We start from the raw sequence: 21,841 nt of genomic DNA, 5'->3' as shown, positions 1-21,841 counted from the left end.
AGATTGAATCCAGCTAAACGCTAAACATTTTCTATAAACACACGACGCATGACAGTAGTTTGATTTCAGAGGGCGGATAACGGAGCTACAGAGTTGCTTTAAAGGCATCTTTTTAGGGGTCAGAGTCCGCTTCCAAATAGTGCTCATCCACCCTATCTTCGTTATCTGGCGCATTACCAAAATACGCTGCTAGCTCTCGACCATGAACGTCAGGCTTCACTCCCCGACCAAAGTAACCATGGGCAACCTTTGTGTCCTTTAATACCGTCCATGTCATTTCATCACTCCTTTGTAATTCTCATGTATATTTACATCATTATGTATTAACTTGGTGCACCCTGCTCAACTAACCCCTGTACGTTTAATAGTTAACTTTGTATAATGTTTGACTGTTTTGGGGGTTTGAAAAAAAAAAACAAAATCTAATCAGCAAATGAATAAAAAAAACATTACAAAAGTTTTACATTTCTAGAACAAAAAACAAACAAACAAAAAAAAAAACTTGTCTGTTAACTCGGCGTGTTTATTTTCCTATACGTTCGTCCCGGTGCGCAAAGGTTGACATAATAAGATGGCGAACGATCCCAAAGTTGTTATGCCTCATTTGGCACCCAGAAGGAGTCATCATCACTTGGATGTCCCCGTTTTCCATTTCAAAATAATGGCAGCTGTACTGATGACTCAGAGCAAAACCTCAGCCCCTGACAGATTTGTGATTTCACCGAGCTGCAAAAACCTGGCAAAGTGATGTAGATTTAATTCAGGTATATGGTGAATATACATAAGGCGTTACATTGTATTAACATATGCCCTTGTCTAGGGGCAGCGACCATAATCAACACTTTGATCAATGTGAATGTTATCTTACCCATACAGCAGTTTATGTAGAATTAACTCTAATAGACTTGAAGCCACTCCAAAATGTGACATTATAAAAGAGCCATTATGTTATATACTCAGCCCCGATGAGCAGAAATTTCCACTCTCCACGTCCAATTTAACTTCTAAAATAAAAGTTTACATGGAGAGCAAGTCTTAGTGTGTACCCTGCTCCGTCCTCCAGTAACCCTCAAAGTACACCCATCAACTACATCAGGGTAGGCAACCTGTGGCACTCCAGCTGGTATGGAACTACACCTCCCAGCATGTCCTGCCAGAGTTATGCTGTTAGAGCATGCTGAAACTGTGAAATGACATGCTGCGTGTAATTCCATAGCAGCTGGAGTGCCACAGGTTGCTTACCCCTGACCTACACAGTGATTGCAGTACTTCACTAGGAAACAAAAAAAGTGACCTCCCTGAGGCATGAGGCACTTTAGGCTGCACACCTCAGTAAGGTTGCATTCTCATAATCAGTGGCTCAGCCCATAACATCTGGGCATAAATTGACAGGTATAGTTTACACCACAATGTAGAGTAACGAATAGAACATTATGGGTGGAATTCAATTGTTTCCACCAACAGCTGTCCCCCGTTCGCGTCCAACAAATCTATTCAATTGTTACTCCTGTCGCGGACGATCAGCTGCCGGCACCGGCATTTCAGATTGCACCCCCTGAAATGCGCAAAAAAGCGTCCCGCTGGGACCCCAAACGGCACTTTTTTCACGATTGCGCCCAGCACTTTTCTCTCCCGTCACTTTAGACGGGCGATCAGGCACGAGAAAATAATTGAATTGCGCCCTATGTTTGTACATTGGAATACCATATTTTGTCCATCGTAGCCCAGGAATGGTTAGGACCTGCCATATTGCTGAAGCCTAAGTGACATTGCTTTCCACCGATTCAGAATCGTTTTTCTAGAGACACAATTAGATGCTGGTCCTAACCATTCATGGGCTACGATGGACAAGGGGGGAGGTGCCACGGAGGTCATGACACTGTAAATAGCATTATAAAAGTCCCGCCCCCACTGCAATGCACCATGTTTCGGCGCATTTTACAGTAGGAGATGGAAAAACGATGACATGATTCACAGTGAATAGCGTCATCACAGTCCTGCCCATTTCGCTACTAAAGTGGACAGTATTCAGTAGGATTGCCAACTCTCCGTAAATCTTGGGAGAGGCCTCGAAATTCGGGAGGCTCTTGGATATTCCTGGAGTGTAGGCAAGCATGGTTCATACTCACCAGTGTCAACCCTGGTGTAGTAATTAGAGGGACATTATCAAAATGTCCTTATTTTTGCACAGCAATAGGATTTATTGACCCCCAGTACAGTAGTTCTATGTGCGCGGCTAGACTGAGCATGACAATGACAGCCACAGTATTTTCTTTTCTTGATCGTCTAGGAGGCAGCGCAGTTTGCTACAAACAGAATATCCCGCTACAGCGGGACCTTAATAAGAATATCGCCATCCTCAGTTGCATTGTATCTTTTTGGTAAGTTGGCAAAGTAATTTGTCGCTACATTGGCAGCGAAATTACACAATTTTAGGCATCACTGGAGAAATCTCTGATACCTTGAGGGAATGCCTGGTTACATTTTGAGATTTTGAGTAATGATAAAAAAAATATATATATTAAAAAACGTTAAAAAAACCCCCAAAAAACAGGGAATTATCTCCTCATAATACATCTGTTCCATAGTATAAAGAAAAACTATGCGGCGAATTTAGGGCTTGTTACATGAGCACGAGCTTAACTTCACTTTTCTGCACAGAGGAAAATAATCCCTGGGCTAAAATAAAATAAAAAATGTCCAATATTACTGTGCAGTCCTTTTCATCACAAAGAAGCTCACACACCTGACTAATACTAAATGACAGACGTGACGTGGAGCCTCACAGACATTACACAATAGTACGCGAGTATATGTTGCGCCAGCATGCAAAGATGAGATTCAGAGGATGTAGAGGCTGCATTTGTTGGGGTGGTCACTGGTTAGCGGGAGGCAGCAAAGCCTATAGGCCTGCTTTCAATACAGCGACAAATTCACGTTCCAGGGGGGCTTTAAAATGTGCTTTAGGTACATTTTATCCAATGTAATTAAAAAACATCAAACTGTAAAATAGTGACACAAATAAAAACAGTCCGTGTGTCCCCTCACTCTCAGAATTCAAGGTATAAATTAGGCAGTATTTTCGGAGGGGATGCGTTCATCATTCCGACAGTCGGGATGCCGACGTTTACATTACCGGCGCCGGAACACCGCGCGACGGTCAGAATCCCGGCACCAGCATCCCGACCGTCGGGATGCCGATGGAAAGTAGCGGGGTTGGGGGGAGGGTTAGGCATTAGGGGGAGGGTTAGGCACCAAAGAGGGAGGGTTAGGGTAGGGACAGGGGGAGGGTTAGCATACCGACCAACAAGTGTTGGTATGTTAACCCTGTCGGGATCCTGGAATTGGGCTTCTGACTGCAGGCATCCCATACCCAGCCCCCGGCGCACCCTGCTCTCATGCTGGGATGTGTAGTTCTGCAGCAGCTTAACATTAGAGCAGCATGCACCTATATATGTGTGAGACCAGATACACTTAGTAAACAGATGGCAAATCCATGCATCCTTTCCTGCAGACTGATGCCTATAAGTCTCTGACAGGTTGTGACAGATCAGCGCCTCATTTGTGTATCCTTCCCTTTCCACTATTAACGGGCAAAGGGTTTTTCTCCAAAGATAATGACAATGCTTCAGGAATCATTAGGGGAAAATTCCCCGAAGAATATTTTAAACATTCCATGGCTTCCTATTATTTTTTGGGATATGGAATTTTTTATGAATACAATGCTTTCAGTAAAAGCCACAGAAAGAACAGTGCAATCAGCCTCCTATGCACTTACCACGGATCACTTAGCATAGCCCCAAGGATCACATGGAGACTTTACAAATTATAATAAGTGCTTAAAAGCGGCACGATGGAATACCATACATCTGCATTATGCTGATGATACATATCTGATAAGAAGGGTATTTAACATCAGTACCAATAGCTGCAGATATTCATACAAAACGTAAAAGTCGCTGTAGAACGCACAGGATCCCCTGCAGCCAGTAACCTGGCCGTATCTTGCCAGCAATCGGTGCTTTGCCACTGGACCCAGCAGTATCAGGAGATATTAACCTCACATGTCAGTGTACCAAGCTGGGATTCCATTACGGATACTGTATCCCACAGCATTATCACAGGGATATGTGCATGAGTGGTAGACTATGGCACTGTGGGTGGGGGGATACACTCAGACGCTTCACACGGGCCAAATAAGACACCCCTGTTCCTCTAGCTGTCAAACATTTATAACGAGGTACCGATATGTCATGGAGGACCAGGCAGCCAATACAGAGTTAAACTCATTTCTGTTTTGCAGACATATCTTGTGCGTTTTCACTCTGCGCCAAAGCGGAGTCTACTCGGAGACATACGCAACTAAGTCCCATCTCGATATGTGGCTGAAGGGGTGTAACTGTGTGGTATTGGACGTTCGCAAGTAGGCCAAGTTCAGCGAGGATGGGTCGACAAAAACACGGGCTAGGCTGAATTGTGCATACATGTAATTACGCCGGTTTTCAGACGACTCATGAGGACTGGTGGAAGTGAGCAAGTGTAGAGTCGGGATGGGGGTGGCCCGGCCGAAGATGCAGGGACGCCGAGAGGGGGTGGGGGCAGGTACTAATTACCCATGATTGTTAGAGGAACCCGGCAGCACAGCGTATAGTGTTTTTTCCCATTTTTTTAAGTGAGGGGGCATGGCCACACTGCCCCTATTTGGCCAATTCCCCTCAGTACCAGGGCCCTTGTTTGCTGTTAACGGCCCTGCAGACATGCCTACAACTCAGCAAATAGGAGAAGCAGAGAGAGATGTATAGAGAGGAAAAATGGACTATTGCAAGAAAAAATAAAGGTGCCGGATGAGGTTTAGGATCTACTCCAATCTGCACCTTTTATAAATAAGAGAACATCTACACAGTCGGGTAACATTATTGTGACCACCAATAGCCAGAGAAACCACCGTGTGCAGCACGGACAGCAGCTAGACGGGCTGGGAGTGACTCAATAAGGTGCTGGTAGGTTGGCACAGGGATCTGGAGCCATGCTGACTGCAGTGCATCCCACAGCTGCTGGAGGGTGCATGGTGGAGTATCCATAGAGCGAACACAACGATCGAGGTGGTCCCACAGATGCTCAATTGGGTTCATGTCCGGGGAATTAGGGGGTCAGGGAAGTACTCCTACCTCTCGACCATTCCTTCTCTGTCTTCTCTCATGACTCCGCTTCCCCTCACACTTCCTCCACCAGTAGGTGTTCCCCAAGGTTCTGTTCTGGGACCCTTCCTGCTTTCTCTCTCTCTCTCTCTATACGTCCTCTTTGGGTGAGCTCATCTGGCCTCCAATATCATCTATATGCTGAACTCAGATCTACCTCTCCTCTCCTTATCTTTCCCCCTCTCTCTTCATCCATATGTCCAACTCTCGCTCTGCTATCTCTTCCTGGATGTCCCAACGCTTTCTTAAACTTCCTCAATCTTCCACCTCCTCAATCTCTCTATCTTATCAGGCACTATCCCTTCTGAATTGAAGCATGCACTTGTCTCCCCAGTCTTAAAAAAAAAAACCTACCCTTGATCCTAAAGGTGTCCCTCCACTATCAGACCTCAAAACCACTGCACGGTTACAACATTGTAATCGTGCAGTCGTTTGTCAGTCTGTGATGTGCCTACACTGAACGAGCAGTCGTTCGGTGTAGGCACATCAATCATTTGCAAACATGCTGAACATTATTGTCAGGTTGTCCAGCATGTTTGCCCGATGATAGATGTCTAAAACGACCAGCGGGAGCGCGCATCGCTGGTCGTTTTAGACATTTTTCTGATCGATTTGCAAACGATTATTGAACGATTGAATGATAACGATATCATACCTTAACACAATACCCCATACAAGTGCTAGGACCACACATCTTCCTGTACAAAAAATTGAGAGTGGTCAGTCGCTGTGCTGCAGCAAGGAGATATGGAAACCGTGCACTGTTAGCGCTCTCCGTGGACTGGATTTCACAAGCCCTGAATTAGTGTACGTATAATAAAATCGACTGCTGATAAAAATGTCACCGCGTTGGAACGTAATGACAGTTTGTCTGAACACTGATCCCTCCCACCTGCGTCAGTGATGTCAGAGTTCCAGCATGACACACATCTACAGTGTCCAAACACTTCTGATAATTCCCATACTTACACATCACACACCATTGGGTCATTCCATGGTAACTGACGTCACAAAGTGACATCGCACGTATATGCATGGCTATTAACAGCAAACAGAATTTATATGAAATTCATTATATTTACTAGAAAAAAAATAAAGACAGGTCATGCTTTAAAAACCTGTTTACAGGAATTGCTAATTGTTTGTTGTGTCACTTTAGAACGTGAGTTACCATGGAATGACCCATAGGACGAACACACAGACACTCCTGATAATCACCTAATACCAACATCACAGCATTATCCACAATCAAAACTATGTAACAGTAAGAAAGAAAAGAAAAAGGCTGAAAGGGAGGTACAGGCCACATACGCTCTCTGTAGAGAAGAAAAGGTGAGGACCTCCCAAAGACTAGAACAGTAAAGACGAAACAAATAAAAGTGGAGCTAAGGATAATCTATTTAATAAAATTAAGTGCTGATAAAAAAAATATAATTTTGATGTGCGCATATTAACGTCGGACCTACCATGCACAGTCCGTCTACCCCAGAGAGTCTTATTTAAAAAAAAAAAAAACAATTCCAAGCACCTAACCCTGCCACGCTCCCCCTAAACAAGTTAAAAATAATTACACTAACCTTGTATAAAGTTTAAAATCACAATCCAGACATACAAGTGTGTGCGTTAGGTCCACCATGCCCACGGCCAAAGCAGGGACTGCCACAGCGCACGGCCAATGTGACAACAGGAAAAGAAGGTACTGAAGTCTAAAGAAAATGGGGAGAGATTAGGAAGCAAGTGAGGGGCAGGAGAGAGAGACAGAGGTGGGGGGGAGCAAAGAGTGAAAAAAACAAACCAGGCAGTTCCGAACACAACGGTATACAATCGGGAACTATCACCCTATTACATTTGGCCCCTGGTCTCAGCTAGACATTGTCGACCTTTTTACTGTCTATCTATAGTCCGGAACCTGACAGTTCTACAGTAAAAAACAGAGACGACAGCAGTCTGCTCGGCAGTAAGGTCATGTTGATATCTTATAATACCAAATTCTGTTCTCATTCAGGAGATCCAGAGGCTCAACATGGACCAAAACAATCCCATGTGCCAGCTCAAGTTCCTAGGACAACAGCGTGCAGTTGCTGAAAGTTTCCTGATCAGGACGCTTAACTCTAGTTTGCATTTCCACCTGCACATTTTAGTGATGCAATCCAGCAAAGTGTGCATAATAAAAACATACATGAAATAATTATATTTTTCTAAAACTCCAATGACACTTGATACAACAAGACACAAACGGAAAAAATCTCCAACATAACATAATTCAATATAAAGAAACAAACATTTACCGCACGTGTACACTCACTTTTATTAGCAAAGCAATGAGGAAAAACAATCTACTAATGGAGACTGCAATTCTACTGTATACAGACCTGTCAGCATATCCCAATCAAACAAAGTGTTCATGTTCTGCTCCTGTTCACCCCTCTCTTATTCAGTATATCACCCTGTTGACTGCCATTAGAATATCGGTTGGGAGGTGGGTTTAGGCAGGAGAAGCATATTATAATAATACAATGGAAATATTTATAGGTCACAAAATGTATTCTAAATAAATCAACCATATACATTATATAGCTTTGTTCACCTTACAGTCAATTTGTTGAAGGACACAGAATGCTGATAGATTAATTGAATGATTTTTCAGTAGCATGTATTGGCCTTCCTTCATTGCTGACTGGTTTATGAACCTAGGATAATGGCAATCTACACGGTATGCGGTCAGGAAGCCAACGGTCGAAATGCCAAATCCCTGTATGGGACTAATGATAGGCGTCAAAATCCCGACGCCTATCATCTCCGCACCGAAATCCCGACGCCCGGCATACCGAACAAAGGTAAGCCGGGTGTCGGGAGCGGATAGCCGCGCGCGGGGGGGGTAGGTTTAGGGGGTTCCTGGGGGGACTTAGGGTTACGCACCCCCCGAGAGGGTTAGGGTTAGGCACCCCCGGGGGGAGGTTAGGATTAAGCACTAAGGGGGAGGCTAGGGTTAGGCACCCCTGAGGAGAGGTTAGGGTTAGGCACTAGGGGGGGGGGGGGGGGGGGGGGGAAAGGTTAGAGTTAGACACTCCTAAGGGAGGCTTGGGGTTAGGAGGGGGAAAGGGTTAGGTGTAGTTTAAATATTTACATATTTACCCTGTCAAGATCTTCATTCTTCTGCCTTCAGGCGTCGGTATTACATCCGCCGGGCTTTAGTCCGGCGGTATGTCATACTGATTCCATCTACACAGCAGGCTGTACACACATTATATCAGTGCATTGTTACTTACACCCCTTTCACACTGCCAGCAATAACTCGGGTTACTGAGCAGTATGAAAGGGATAGGTTGAAATAAACCTGGTTCAACCCGGCTCGCGATGCAGTGTGAACGGGTAACCCAGGTCGATGCGACCCGGGACCCATTCACAGAAGAGGAAGAGCCGGCGCTTGGAGATTATCTCATCTCCAAGCGCTGGCTCGGCACGTGATGGTGGTGACATCGACCCTGCAATTAGCCGGGTTGGGCCGCCAGTCTGAAAGGGGTCTCAGCCGGGTCGTACCAGGGATGGACCAGTTTATAAAATCCTGGGTGCGACCAGGCATTGCGATGTGAACATATGAGATATGGTAAGAACCTACCCTTGTTATCTCTATTTCTATGAAGTCCATAGGGTTCCACAGGATACCTTGGGGTATAGGCGATGGTGGAGACATCGGGCACCACAGAGTTAAAGTTTTCAGCCTCCCAGGATGCACTGGGGTCCCCCTCCTAGACCCCGCCCCCGAGCCAAGGCAAACCAGTTACGTAACAAGCCATAGGCCGGAGGAGGAGAAGAAAGACAGAGAAGAAAGATCTGGACACACACAAGAATCACATACTCACCAGAAGAGACAGAAAAACCGGTGACCAGAGTAAAGCCCATCTGCAGTAAGGGTGCAACAGGGCGGGAGTCCTGTGGAACCCTATGGACTTCATAGAAATAGAGATAACAAGGGTAATTTCTTACCATATCTTATATTTTCTACTTCAGGGTCCATATGGTATCCACAGGATACCTTGGGGATGTCCCAAAGCAGTATCCTTTAAGGGTGGAGACGTTCCTGTGCTGAAAGGAGAATCCACCGCCCGAAGGAAGCATCCTGAGAAGCGAAGGTGTCAAATATATAATACCTCACAAAAGTATGGACAGAAGACCACGTGGCTGCCTTGCAAAGCTGAACAGCAGAGGCGCAACATCGAGCCGCCCACGAAGGACCCACAGACCTAGTGGAATGAGCCCTAACAGAGGATGAAACAGGAAGGCCTTCATGAATACAAGCCTCGGAAATTGGCAGGCGAATCCATCCTGCCAAAGTTTGCTTAGGGGCAGGCCAACCCTTCTTTCGGAAGCCATAGAGGACAAACAAGGAGTCCGACTTCCTAAAAGAATTGGCACGGTCAACATAAATCCTTAGAGCCCGTGCCACATCCAAGGTGGCCTCACCAACCAAGGGGTCTGGAGAATTAAAGGCCGGCACTATGGATTTCCTTTTCCTCGTTAATGTGGAAACTAGATACCACCTTCGGGAGGAAGCTAATGCAAGTGCAAAGCACCGCCCTGTCCCTATGAAAAATGAGAAAGGGAGGCCGACATGAAAGAGCCACCAATTCGGAAACCCTTCTGGCCGAAGCAAAGGCCAGAAGAAATACAGCCTTAGCTGTAAGCCATTTAAAATCCACTGAGCCCAGCGGTTCAAATGGTGGTCCTTGGAGAGCCCTCAGGACCACAGCCAGATCCCAAGGAGCCACTGGTGGAACAAAAGGGAGGCTGAATACGAAGTACACCTTGCAGAAAGGTGCGGATATCAGGAAGAGTAGCAATCCTACGCTGAAACCACACACTGACAGGGCAGAAACCTGCACCTTCAGAGAAGCAAGGCGAAGACCGTGATCTAAGCCCGCCTGTAGGAAAGCCAAATCCCTGGATATACGGAACACCCGAGGATCATAGCCTCTAGGGCAACACCACTCAAAAAAAGTATGCCATACTCGATGGTAAATTCTTGCAGATGCAGGCTTCCGAGCTCTGAGCATGGTGCGAACCACAGAGCTGGAAAAACCCCTGGACCTTGAGCAACAGCCACGCCATCAAAGACAGACGACTCAGGTCCGGGTAATGGCAAGGACCCTGTGACAACAGGTCCAGACGTATAGGTAACAGCATCGGAGTGCCTACGGAGAGACTCCGAAGATCTGAGAACTAGTGATGTCTGGGCCACGCCGGAGCTATCAACAGGAGTGTGCCGCCTTCTTGTTTGAATTTTTGAACCACTCGAGGAAGAAGGGAGAACAGAGGGAAGAGGTACGCAAACTGGAAGGTCCAACGGACCGACAGAGCATCTACCAGAAGAGCCTCCGTGTCTCTTGTTCTTGACCCGTACACAGGCAGCTTGTTGTTGTGTCGGGAGGCCATGAGGTCTATCTCTGGAAGGCCCCACTTGTCCACCAGGAGTTGAAACACCTCCTGGTGAAGAGATCATTCTCCTGGATGCATGTCCTGACGGCTGAGAAAGTCTGCTTTCCAGTTGAGGACTCCCGAGATGAACACCGCAGAGATGGCAGGGAGATTGTCCTTCGCCAAAGTCAGGATGCAGGACACCTCTGTCAGCGCTGCCGGACTTCAGGTTTCTCCTTGGCGGTTTATGTAAGCCACCGTGGTGGCGTTGTCCGATTGCACCTGCATGGGTTTTCCATGGAGAACATGTTTTGCTTGCTGGAGAGCATTGAATACCGCGCAAAGTTCCAAGATGTTTATTGGAAGTGGGGTGCCGGGGTCCACCTACCCTGGAACAAGTGTGGACCCGTCACTGCTCCCCAGCCTCGGAGACTGGCGTCCGTCGGCAGAAGAACCCAGTTTGCCACCCAAAAGAGAAGTCCCCTGTTCAGGTGAGTCGTCCGCAACCACCAGGCCAGAGACAGACGTACCTCCGGAGAAAGCACCATGGTCTGTGTCTTTATCCGATGGGGCAATCCATTCCATCTGGAGAGGATCCACTTCTGCAGAGGTCTGGAGTGAAACTGGGCATATTCCACCATGTCGAGCAGTGACACCATGGAGCCCAGTAACCTCATCGCTGAGTGAATAGACACTCGGCAGCTCTGAAGGCAACTGCGTACCCTGGCCTGTAATGCAGAGATCTTTTCCTCCGTCCCAAAGATCCTCTGTTGTTGAGAGTCCAACAGGGCCCCGAGGTGGAGGATCCTCTGCGAGGGAACCAGGTTGGATTTCTTCCAGTTTATTAACCAGCGGTGACTCTGCAACACAGATATTGTCAGTTGCAGATGGAGCTGGAGGACCTCTGGAAACCCTGCTAACAACAGAAGGTCGTCCAGATAAGGCAACACGCAGACCCCCTGCATCCGCAGGTGGGCTGCCATTACCACCATGACTTTGGTAAAGACTCGAGGCGCTGTTGCCAGACCAAAGGGAAGTGCCTGGAACTGAAAATGTTGGTCGAGCACTGCAAACCTGATGTAAAATGTAAAGAAAAACACGGTCCGCTGCTCGCCTCGGAGCACGAAACACATCATCGAGTACATCAGGAACACATACCAACTTATTTTCATCATTAAATGTAATTATGATTCATCACATAATTAGCAGAGGGGTGGGAGGGGGTGCTAAGTGTGTTATTTTTGACTTATCCATGAGGTAACGTCATGAGATGTCATTGAACAGATTGAAATGAGTACAGAGAGATTCAACCAGGAGAAAGTTATTAAGCTCATTTGAAGAATGTACAAGGCCCCCAGTAAAATAAGTTTGGCCAGTAAAACTCTTTCCACTGGGAGTTGTTCCATCGTGACAGAAAAACGATACCGTTATTGCAGTCGTAGTGTGCATCCTAATATAAGGGGTTTTCTGTTCCAGGGGTTACAGTTGTGCGTTCAGGACAGTAACTGGAGACAATTACTGGATACATCTAATGATCCAAGGTAGCTGTCAACTGTGGTACTCTGTAGGGCTAACCGACGTGTTGGTTGGAGCACAGCAGTGACGCTCCCAGTAAACCGATAAGGCCTCCATGACCCCCACTACTCGTATTATACAATTAAAAAAACAAACATAAAACAATAATTATTGCCGCAGTTAGGTTTCTAATGGTAGAGAACAATTCACCTTCCAATGTAGATCTTTACATTGGTAGGTTAATTGCGCAGGATGACAAAGGAGCGCCCAAATGGGAACACATATACACTAGGTGATAATATATAACCTCCACGCTGGTCTACTGAACCCTGGTGAGAAACAATGGCACGCTGCATAAGACCACGTCATGGCAGCACTATAGAGGTAGAGTATACATTTAATTGGAGAAGAAGTTTCAAGATAGACTTCTTGAAAGGTTTGATTAATCTCCCCTTTGTTGAAGTCCAGACACCATTCTGCTCTCTGCGTCGGGCTGCTGCAATCTAATTTGAGTGCCCGGTGTGTAAAAGGGTAGCAACGATTAAAGCATATAAACACTGTTTGGTATTGTGTGTGGCTGCAATGTATGGTACCAAACAACGTTTGTACCCTTCAATCACGACAATGAAATGGATTCATGTGCACAAACTGACTTACTTTCCCTCCACTGGATGCTCCTGCACAATCTGATTTATTGACGTAAGACACTGAACGGGACGTCACACTAAACAATAACAGACAACTGTCCTGTGCACGGCTTATTACATCCAGCCCTACTATCAGTTCAAAGACATTAGTGCATTCAGGAGGGGGAGGATGCTCCTTATTGCTTCCATTCATACTGGATTCCTCCAACTCTCACAGTTATCTATGCGTATGCCCCCCTGATAAACACAGATCACAGTAAGAGGGGTCAGAGGGCGAACGCAGGTCCTTTCCCAAAGTCTGCAAGTCAAAACAGAAGGTGCGTCTGTGGATTCAGCAAAAGCATTATGCTGACCACACACACATAGCGATATTTTACCTGATCTGGCCGTTTCCGACACATTGGAAAGACAGATGGTGTAAAACATGGCCAAATCCTGAGTAAATCGTGAGTCCCCACTCACAATCACGATGCAAAGCGCGTCCCCGCTGGTCGCACATCGCATCTCGCAGTGGGGCAGATCTGACAATCTAGGAGACGATACACTGTGAAAGTCTGACTGCAGGAGAGATCGTATGAAGACTGGACACCAAATCGTGTGCAGAGCTGCCGCGGAGAGTTTCAAGGGAAATCGTACACCAATCGTACACATTACACATCGGCTGATCGTGTGCAGATCGCCGTGTGTGTGGCCACCTTTAGACCTGAATGAAGATCATGCAGAAAACAGGAATATAAATATAAATATATATATATATATATATATATATATATATATATATATATATATGCAAATTATAGCTGGCCAGATCCAGAGGAAGCAAAACACAGTGAGCATCTGCCAGGTTCACCTCAGAAGGGGAACTGCATTTCTTCCTCACCCTGTGTGTTCCTATTTTATTTGCATATAATGTGCAATTTGCACAGAGCAAGTTCTTTTCTTTGTATACCCTGCAAATACAGATAAGTTTGATCTGCTTAAGGCAAAACTGTGACTAATTACATATAAAGTGTACCTACTGTACTATCACTCTATCTGTTCCCTCTAACTTAATTTATTTGGGGTCGAGACTGATAAGCGCCCGGGCTTGTCCTCAAGTTGACCCGGCCACGTGCTTCTGCAGATGGCCCCAATATTTACAAAATTACATGGCCACGCCCCTGCATGCTGGACCACACCCCCTAGTATTGTGGCCCAATAGATCTATTGGAGGCTGTGGGGGGGTAAATCGGCCATTCTGAATGGCTTTGGGCATTAAAAAAAAAAACCCAGCACCAATCCCTTCCAATAGCACACAGGATGATCAAGACCTTAGGGGCCCAAGCAAAATACAGGTTTGGGTCCCTTTAACCGCCTCCTTTTATCAAAAGATCTTGCATAGAAATGGGTTTAATCCTGGCTTCTTAGTACCCACCGGGCCCTATATTGTGTTATAAAATACCAGATCTGCATTGACATAATGGTCCCATCTTAAAGTGACGATTGCAGGGATTACGTGGCTGCTCTGTGACATCTCAGGGGTAGAGAATCTTCTATGCTGGATTGAATAAAGCATTGCAATATACCGCACATCTATATGAGGATGACAGCGATTTACTCTATGCTGTATTATGTAATAGAGCCACGGACTGCAGCCTCATTAGTCCAGTGCGGACCATCTTGCTGCAATAGCCTGAGATAGAACCTGCAACAGATGTACTGGCATCATCGTTTCATTAATAAATAACCGGAAAGGAGTTAATGGACAGAGATCACTGCGGTATTTCGGAGAACTATGATTCTTACAAACGTTAAGGTGCAGGAGCATTAGAGCAACAAAAACACAGGGGCGATTCCGCTGCGGACACATATGCTACGGTAAAAGCTGCGATAGTTGTAACGTGGTAATGCCTTCTGCATGCATTACCAATCCAAGCTCGACGCAGCATTGAATCATATGCGCTTCCATCATCCAGCTGAGTGGCCATGGCGAAAGCCGGCCGCCGGAGATGAGAAAAAGAGGCCAAGAAATCTCCGTCAGCCGGAGAACTTGGCTTCTCCACTCCGTCCCAACGACGGCTCCTCGCCTCCGATTTGGGGAACGGAGGCAGTCGCCACCCACTCTCCGCCTCCAATTTGGGGGAACGGAGGCAGTCGCCGCACACTCCCCGCCCAGAAACGTTAGAAGACTGTCAATCACTGACAGTCTGCTGCCGTACTGCGCGCGGGGTCGCATTTGCCGTACGGGTCAGGCGTAAGCGCAGAATCGCGATAATCGTGAATTTGTATATTCCCTGTCACTGCGTCCGAGGCTGAATCACCCCCACAAAGGGGTTGATGTGTCAGAGTAGTTTTGCAGTCAGTCCTGCTAAGAATTCTGCTTTGGTAGCATTGCCTGATGAATTATTGGATGTATGTGTTACAAGGGAACTGCAATAACAAGTTATACTTATTGGGGGGGGGGGGGGGGGGCGCAAAATAAATATCAATTATACAGGGTTTCTAAGCATTCAGCTATACTACAAATGAAAATAAGTGAAAAACAAGTAAAGCCATCTCTGACCTGGTCACTGTGTCTTATACGATTATTATTGTCCTTTATTTATATGGCGCCATCATACAGCATAAGTAAATAGTATGAACAAAACAAGAAAAAGTGACTTACAGTACAGAAAATTGCAGGACATGGACAAGGGTTATAAACATTTTTGCAGACGCGGTTAGCGTTCCCGCTAGGCTGTTTCAGCAGGGCGCCGCGCCCTGCCCCATTTCTGAAGGGCAGAAAGCACCCTGCCCTCCAGCGCGGCGTCCCGCTGAAACAGCCTGCGGGCTCTGTCCTCCACCCGCAGGAATGCAGTGTCCCGCGGGTGGTGAAAACGGCAGAGCACTGGTCACCGCCGGTGAATGAATGCCGATGCGCATGCGCCTGGCATTAATTCACAGTGACCGTGGCGCCTGGGGGCTGCCCGGCATGTCCATAAGTGCCGGGCACGCCCCCAAGAGTGACGAAAAGGGGATGCATCATAAAGACACGCCCCCTTTCATTAGCCACACCCCCTTTTCTTAGGATATTTACAAAATTCTATCCGGATTCTGACTGTCGGGATGCCGCTGTCTGTGTTCTGACCGCCCGGTTGCTTACCTAACCCTCCGCCTCCAAGGCTTCTCTCGTGCTGCTCCCCACTAACAGAACGCCTTACCCTGTCTGATCAGACTCCCCCCAACCTTCAATCTTTCACGAGCTCTCTTAAAACCCACAAGTTCACCCTAGCCTTATGCCCGTCTGACCCTAATCTCTCTAAATGTTCCACTAGCTCGAATCCAATGCCCACTCCTGCCCCACTGATTCCTATCCTCTCAGCATCGCCCTGTAATGCGATATCTTGCAAGATTAAATTCAGCCTTCAGTCAGAAGCCCTGCTGGCCAATATATTATATTTCAACTTACCGCCTGCCCCACCTTTGTGTGCCAAAATCATGCTCGCCCGGCTTACAGTGTCATTTACCCATCAGGTCTAAAGATTGTGGAATGGTTTATGGTTTGTGGCCAGGTTAGGCAAGATCGTGGCAATGTTATCCATGTGTGAGGCTGATGGTCGCACAGAAGGTATAATGGTAAGCCTCAAACCTCACAGCACGGAGGTCTTGGGTTGAATTCCCACCGTGATCCTATCTGTGTGGAGTTTGTATATTCTCCCCATGCTTGCGAGGGTTTCCTCCGGGTACTCCGGTCTCCTCCCACACTCCAAAAAATATACTGGTAGGTTAGGGGGGGGGGGGGGTTGGGGGGGGGAGTTAATGTGAATGGTTAAATATTCCCTGTATAGCGCTTCAGAATATGTCTGCGCTATATAAACAACTGGTAATAAATAAACATTATAGTGTCAGCACCAGGCTGACTGTGAGGAGAAACGGTTATTCCTCCAGGGGGAAGCAGATTAACTAAATATATGTTAATTTAATTTACTAGTCCTTTACCAAATTCAGCAAAGAGGGTAAACCAGGAGCAGAACGTTGGGTCAGGTTAGAAGTTCTGATCTTTGTGCTGACAGCCATTGTTCTTGCACTGGTGGAACATTTATCCTAAGCCCAGCAAAGACACTGCTTACAAGAAGGACTGATAACTTTAGGGAGCGGGTGTATTAAGTATAGAAAATATTAGGGGTGAGCGGATTCGGATTAGGGGCTGTGTCCACTCCAAAGTCCTGTGCAGTGTCCCAGTCCTAAAGGGGTGCTGTAGTGTTGTCCAGGGGGTGCTCTGTCCATCAGGGGTGCTCCCTCCAAGTGCAAAAAAAAATAAATATTTTTTCTGTGTTTGTGAATTGTGTGCGCAGTAGCCGCACGTGCATCAACAAAGTAGTGCCAAGCGTGCGCCTGTGTCATAGGTAAAGGGCCGGCTGGCTTGAGCGTTAAAGGGTGCTGTAACCCCCAAAGTGCACTCCAAACCAAATAAAAAAATATTTTCTGTGTTTGTGAATTGTGTGCACTGTGGCTGCTCGTGCATCAACAAAGGAGCAGCGCCAAGCATGCGCCTGTGTCCCATAAGTAAAGGGCCGGCTGGCTCATTTCTTAAAGGGTGGTGTAACCCACAAAGTGCACTAGTCTCCAACAAAAATAAAAAATTATTTTCTGTGTTTGTGTGCGCCTTAGCCGCACGTATATATCAATATAACATAAATGGAGGACCAAACTTTCTCCGATAAAAATAAAATAGGGAAAGATCAAGAACCACTTCCTCCTAGTGCTGTTGCTGGGAGTTGTTCATCATCCCAGAGAGGAAGAAGGAACACCACTACTTTTACAAAACAATTGACCCTCCAACAGTCCTTAGTGAGGAGGATGAAGTACGACAGCAGTCATCCTGAAGCAAAACGTATAACTGAGGCCTTGACTGCTATGTTGGCGTTAGACGTGCGTCCGGTATCCGCCATTAGTGCAGTGGAATTTAGACAATTGATGGAGGTAGTGTGTCCCCGGTTCCAAATCCCGTCTAGATTCCACCTGCATCCTCAAAACAGCAGCGACAAGCGTGCGTCTGTCTGTTAAAGGGTGGTGTAACCCTCAAAGTGCGCTCCACAAATAAAAAAAATATATTTTTTTTTCTGTCTTTGTGAATTGTGTGGGCTGTAGTCGCATCTGCATCCTCAAAGCAGCAGCGACAAGCGTGCGTCTGTCTGTTAAAGGATTACATCGGTGACAGCATCCAAGTAGGCATGTCAGACAGTTCGTACATGTACTGGCAGGAAAAAGAGGCAATTTTGAGGCCCCTGTACAAACTGGCTCTATTTTACCTGAGTTGCCCCCCCCCCCCTCCAGTGTGTACTCCGAAAGAGTGTTTAGTGCAGCCGGGAACCTTGTCAGCGAAAGGCGTAGGAGGTTGCTTCCACAAAATGTGGAGAAGATGATGTTCATAAAAATGAATTATCAACTCTTCCAGGGAGACCAGCCTCCAGAACGTACAGAGGGACCTGTGGTGGTGGATTCCAGCGGGGATGAATTAATACTCTGTGAGGATGAGGATGTACACAACACTGAAGAGGGTGAGGAATCGGTGAATGAGGAGGATGAGGACGACATCTTACCTCCGTAGAGCCAGTTTGTGCAGGGACAGATTAATTGCCAGCTTGTTTTGTGGGGGCCCAAACGAACCAATCATTTCAGCCACAGTCGTGTGGCAGACCCTGGCGCTGAAATGATTGGTTTGTTAAAGTGTGCATGTCCTGTTTATACAACATTATGTACTGTTTGCGGACTAGTTTTTCAAACTGCCATCCTGTCTGCCACTGCGGTGTCACTACTAGATGGGCCACGTGTTTGTGCCGCCCACTCGTGTCGCTTAGCATAGTCATCCAGCTACCTCGGTGCAACCTTTGGACATAAAAACACTATTGTGAGGTGTTCAGAATAGACTGGAAATGAGTGGAAATTAAGGTTTTTGAGGTTAATAATAGCATAGGAGCAGAAAAACCCACAAATTCTGTGATTTTAGCTGTTTTTATGCGATCCAGATCCAAAACCAAAACACAAAACACAAAAAGTGGCCTGTGCACACCCCTAGAAAATATCAGCATAAAATAAAAGTACTGTATGTATAGTTCATGCAACCCCACATGGGATTAATTATCCCTATTTTTATGCTATTCCAAACTTTTGTGCTAAATTTGCCTTGGGATGAACGCACATAAACAATACACTATAACTGTAATAATATTACAATGCAGGCTACTTTAACAGTCACATTTATGACCATTTAATCTTTTAATCCATATTATCCCATTCCTTAAATTCTTTGAGTGCCTTACGCCTCAGCGATGTCACCAGTTTCCAGGGGATATTGGCTCAGGACAGAAAATAGGTGCCTTCAGGGTCTAGGGGCTGTGGCTCTAATTCAAAAGGCAATTGAGGGAGGTGGGTGCGTAATTTGGGATGCAAAAAAAAATAAATTTAAATTAAAGTGGAATGGACCTTTAAGAAAATGCTTTATGGCAGAGAGGGAAAATAGAAATGGATTAGCCTTTAGGGTATGAGGTAATTTCTACACAAAAGCCCAGTTTATTACTGAGGTGGCATCATATGTTGTGATGGCACAAATACAGCTGATTTTTCCTAACCAGCTCGTCTCTATCCCACCAGACCTTTCTTCACGGGGGTGGTAGTGTAATATGCAGGGAGTTTACAAGAAAATTAATGTACAGCAGGAAACCTTAGTAAGATTTTACTTGGGATAAATTACACAGTGCCAATTAAGTGCTGGCAGGATACTGAAGCAGTTAACTGTGTAATTGCTGGATAAGGACTACCCTTTATGCATTGGCATGAGTGAGAGTACTTCAAAACAGACACTGTGCCCATGCTCTTTCATTGATCAACGCTGGCAGATCCAAAGCAGAAACATTACACATCCACTGTTTACCTGGTTGGATCTGTCGCTCGAACTTGGCTCTAAAACAGTGCAGACCAGCTAATCTTTGTGATGTGATCAATTCAGGGGAGTCTGCAAGTTTCATGTGGCTGAAAGCACCTATGCTTCACTAAATATGGGCGCAGGAAAAGGACTGCTGGGAAGAACCCATAAAGTGGAATATAAACACCGTAGAACTGTAGTCATTTAACTTCTGTACAATAAATCAGAAAATACTGCATTGTTTGCTCACTTCATGTTGCCATATATGAGAAAGACCATCTCACATCACTACTTTACCTGTGATCAATAGACAAATCACCTGGTCTCCACTAATATAGCTATAGATAAATGTTTTTTTAAGTCTATCACTTAATACATAAAGATAACACCAATATTTTCATTATCATACTATTTCTATTGCTCTCAGTAAAATACAGCTAGATAGATAGATAGATAGATAGATAGATAGATAGATAGATAGATAGATAGGAGGGCTGATGAGAGGAAGAAAAAAATACTAATACAAAAAAAGGGTTTAGCTGTTTAGTTTAGGGAAAACGGAATAAAGGATGAAAGGTTACCTTATTAACAGGTTACTGTGCAAGTTATGTTTGACGCTACAGTAAGAACTGGCTGGGCAGCTACTGCAGAACCTCTTGGCAGGGTAGTAACTGTAATAAACCAGCTGTGTGTGAGAGATAGGACCACACAATACCATGATCTTTCCATTTAAAAAAAAAATGCGACATGACTTTTCCATTGCTCCTGGCTGGATGTACCAGTAATAGAAGTAACAGTGCTGCCCAAATACTCACACACACACACAGGACTGTGGGAGACTCACCACTGCACCATCATAGCTGCCGAGTGTTCCCTCATCCATAACAATGTTTATGTGCAGGGTGCTCCTCCGGGGGTTATAGCCGGCTTACCTGCTGTGTGAGGGGGATCCAGGTGCAGAGTCTGCTCGGTTCCCGGGGAAGCTCCAGTATGAATCAGTGCAGGGAGAGGAGGAAGCAGCACGCCCGGCCCTGGCTCCTGGAGCACACGCTGGGCTGGACTAGAGTCCTCACTACCGCCCTCCTGTACTGGGGAGGAGGCGGCCACTGGTACTCTGCATCCAGCCTGTGCCTGCAGGGAATGGGATATAGCAATATATACATAGAGCATGGGGACTCCCATAACACGCTAATACCCTGTATACATGGAGCACAGGGACTATACCATAACACACTAATACCCTGTATACATGGAGCACAGGGACTATACCATAATACACTAATACCCTGTGGACGTGTTGCACGGGGACTATACCATAAAACACTAATACCCTGTGTACATGGAGCACAGGGACTATACCATAATACACTAATATCCTGTATACATGGAGCATGGGGACTATACCATAATACACTAATACCCTGTGTACATGGAGCACGGGGAATATACCATAACAAACTTATAACCTGTGTACATGGAGCACAGGGACTATACCATAACACACTAATACTCTGTATACATGGAGCACAGGGACTATACCATAGCACACTAATACCCTGTATACATGGAGCACAGGGACTATACCATAACACACTAATACCTTGTATACATGGAGCACGGAGACTATACCATAACACACTAATACCCTGTGTACATAGAGCACGGGGACTATACCATAATACACTAATACCCTGTATACATGGAGCACAGGGACTATACCACAACACACTAATACCATAGTACATGGAGCACGGGGACTATACCATAACACACTAATACCCTGTGTACATGGAGCACAGGGACTATACCATAACACACTAATACCCTGTCACGGCCAGGGTATTTCAGCATGGCGCTAGGCGAGTGTCACCTGTGAGGTCATTGTGGCACGGGCTGTCTGGTGGCGGAGCTGGTGTCTGGCGGGGGGCTTTGGCTGCGCGCGTTGTTGTGCGGGCCTGTTGTCACTCTGCACTGGTAAGGCCTGGCGGCGTCTCCATTCTGTTTGGCATGGGCGCCGCCATCTTGCCTTCTGGCCATGTGATGCGGTTGGCCAATCCTGGTGAGTGACATGTTCCCTCCAGCCAGTAACAGCACGGCATGGGGTATTTAGGAAGGGTCAGTGCCTTCCTTCTTTGCCAGTGCAACGTGTATCTCAGCCTAGCTGAGAGGGAGTTCTCTGTGCT

The 21,841-nt window shown here is 46.2% G+C and overlaps 1 protein-coding gene across 2 annotated transcripts in view; it reads right to left on the bottom strand.

Annotated features, from left to right (window-relative positions):
- PDZD2 (PDZ domain containing 2) overlaps window positions 1–20,752 on the bottom strand; it is a 337,168-nt gene extending 316,416 nt beyond the window's left edge. For both annotated transcript variants that reach the window (XM_088476480.1, XM_088476481.1), the window contains exon 1: window positions 20,591–20,752. The gene's annotated coding sequence lies outside the window, so the exon portion shown is untranslated. The remainder of the gene's footprint in view (window positions 1–20,590) is intronic.
- Between the last annotated feature and the right edge of the window lie 1,089 nt (window positions 20,753–21,841).

Source organism: Taudactylus pleione, unplaced genomic scaffold, assembly GCF_031769625.1.
Source record: "Taudactylus pleione unplaced genomic scaffold, aTauple2 ptg000189l, whole genome shotgun sequence".
Taxonomy (NCBI): Eukaryota; Metazoa; Chordata; class Amphibia; order Anura; family Myobatrachidae; genus Taudactylus; species Taudactylus pleione.
The sequence above is the reverse complement of the archived record's forward strand: the minus strand, read 5'-3'. Positions and strand labels throughout refer to the sequence as shown.